At 37.9% G+C, this 3,138-nt stretch overlaps 1 protein-coding gene across 3 annotated transcripts in view; it reads right to left on the reverse strand.

Moving 5' to 3' along the window:
• The window catches only part of sik3 (SIK family kinase 3), a 43,790-nt gene that overhangs the window by 39,983 nt on the left and 669 nt on the right, over window positions 1–3,138 (reverse strand). The window lies entirely within an intron of this gene.

Consider the following 3,138-nt stretch of genomic DNA (forward strand, 5'->3'; position numbering starts at 1 on the left):
CACACACACACTCACACACTGACACACACACACTCACATACATACACACACACACACACACACACACACACACACACACTCATACACTAGTCTCACACACACAAAGATCAGCACTAAACACACAAACGTGTGTCTGAACACACTCTGGATTATAATGAACACACATCAAAAACACCTTCACAGGAGTGAGAGTCATCACAGATCAGACACACAAACCCTAACACTGCAATCTATCCCTCTCTGTTAGGGCTGCACAATAAATCACAATCTTGATTAGACAGAAGCTGATTGTCAGTGAAGCAGGGTTCTGTGATCAGCAGTAAATCTCCATCTGAAGGCCAGAGAAACTCCAAATACAACCCGCAGAAGAAACCTTGCTGAATAAACAGAAGATTTAACTGCTTTCATTGATCCAGAGTTCTTATTATAATTACTAATATAATTTTCATTATAATAAAGTATATAATAATGCAATGCCTTTATCACTGCTTAAATACTATGAAATATGTTGCGTGTCTTATTCTGTGTCAGAAGCCACATCTTCTCACAGAAAGATTTATTTCAAACACTCGACTGACGTTATGAAGTGAGTTTGGAGTAAAAACATGTTATTAAATGCGGTATTTTCACCTGCTTTCAGACAGAGCAGCATTTACTACACAGTATGCGCTCTGCAATAATAACATGACCTGTGCCTACAGTCCACGCTGATAGCTGTTCCGGGGCAGTTTTTTAGTTTGCATCTCCATAAACATAAGACGCCGGTGCATCTCTGATTTGTTGTTCATCTTACATTATGCTCGTATTTCTTCTTCGCTGTGAATTACAATTTCCGTTCATCTGACCATCCGCAATCTGGGAAGCTCCGGTAAGCCAAAGTGGGAAACAGCCACAGAGTGTAGGTATGAATTTAGATCTTTTGTATAAAAAATATCGATACTTGGTGCCAGAGTATCGATAAGGTCCTGCGGCCAGAAATATCGCGATAAATCGGCACATCCATTTATTGTCCCGGCCTAGTCATTATTGCAGAACGATTACTTCGATTTCACAATCACAAGGTTATAACGTCTGCGATTTTTTTTTTTGCGTAGCTTGTCAGTGAACTACGGCTCTGTAGTAAATGCTGCTCCATCTGAAAGCAGGAGATTTACTACTGATCACAGAACCGCTTTACTGACGAGATGCACATGATAAATGCATTCGATTAATCGTGCAGCCCTACTCTCCATCTACACATTTCTCTGTCTATCCCTCTCTGTCTATACATTTCTCTGTCTATCCCTCTCTGTCTATACATTTCTGTCTATCCCTCTCTGTCTATACATTTATCTCTATCCCTCTCTGTCTATACATGTATCTATGCCTCTCTGTCTATCCCTCTGTCTATACATTTATCTATCCCTCTCTGTCTATAAATTTCTGTCTATCCCTCTCTATCGATACATTTATCTATATATCCCTCTATGTCTATCCCTCTATCTATACATGTATCTGTCTATCCCTCTCTGTCTATACATTTATCTGTTTATCCCTCTGTCTAAACATTTATCTGTCTATCCTTCTATGTCTATACATTTATGCCTATTCCTGTTGATACATTTATCTGTCTATCCCTCTCTGTCTATACATTTATCTGTCTATTCCTCTGTGTCTATACATTTATCTGTCTATCCCTCTGTGTCTATACATTTATCTGTCTATCCCTCTGTCTATACATTTACCTATGTCTATTCCTGTTGATACATTTATCTGTCTATCCCTCTGTCTATACATTTATGTCTATCCCTCTATGTCTATACATTTATCTGTCTATCCCTCTGTGTCTATACATTTATGTCTATTCCTGTTGATACATTTATCTGTCTATCCCTCTGTGTCTATACATTTGTCTATTCCTGTTGATACATTTATCTGTCTATACATTTATGTCTATTCCTGTTGATACATTTATCTGTCTATCCCTCTGTCTATACATTTATGTCTCTATCCCTCTGTGTCTATACATGTATGTCTATTCCTGTTGATACATTTACCTGTCTATCCCTCTATGTCTATACATTTATGTCTACTCCTGTTGATACATTTACCTGTCTATCCCTCTGTGTCTATACATTTATCTGTCTATCCCTGTGTCTATACATTTACCTGTCTATCCCTCTGTCTATACATTTATCTGTCTATCCCTCTGTCTATACATTTATCTGTCTATCCCTCTGTCTATACATTTATCTGTCTATCCCTCTGTCTATACATTTATCTGTCTATCCCTCTGTCTATACATTTATCTGTCTATCCCTCTGTCTATACATTTATCTGTCTATCCCTCTGTCTATACATTTATCTGTCTATCCCTCTGTCTATACATTTATCTGTCTATCCCTCTGTCTATACATTTATCTGTCTATCCCTCTGTGTCTATACATTTATGTCTATTCCTGTTGATACATTTACCTGTCTATCCCTCTAAGTCTATAAATTTATGTCTATTCCTGTTGATACATTTATCTGTCTATCCCTCTGTGTCTATACATTTATCTGTCTATCCCTATGTCTATACATTTATCTGTCTATCCCTCTGTCTATACATGTATCTGTCTATCCCTCTGTGTCTATACATTTACCTGTCTATCCCTCTCTGTCTATACATTTATCTGTCTATCCCTCTCTGTCTATACATTTATCTGTCTATCCCTCTCTGTCCATATATTTATCTGTCTATCCCTCTCTGTTGACACATTTATGTCTATTCCTCTGTTGATACTTTTATCTGTCTATACCACTGTCTATCCATTCGGTTCAAATGAGCTTCACTGCCAGTGACTAGTACAGTATTGCCAAAGTAATGATTATAATACATAAACAAAACAAATACAAAACATTTATCTGCTTGTTAATCCTAATCTTTCTCGTTCTGTCTATCTATCCCTCTCCATCTAACCTTCTCTCTGCTTACCTGTCTATCTCTCTCTCTCCTCCCACAACAGCATCACTGCTGCAATAATACATGGATTACAGTTAACCAACCCACATTTACACACACAAACACACAATCTACACGCGTATACAATCCATACGACCGACACACACACACACACACACACACACACACACACACACACACACACACACACACAC

This window comes from Sinocyclocheilus anshuiensis, unplaced genomic scaffold (assembly GCF_001515605.1).
Source record: "Sinocyclocheilus anshuiensis isolate Anshui unplaced genomic scaffold, SAMN03320099.WGS_v1.1 scaffold1087, whole genome shotgun sequence".
NCBI classification, from domain to species: domain Eukaryota; kingdom Metazoa; phylum Chordata; class Actinopteri; order Cypriniformes; family Cyprinidae; genus Sinocyclocheilus; species Sinocyclocheilus anshuiensis.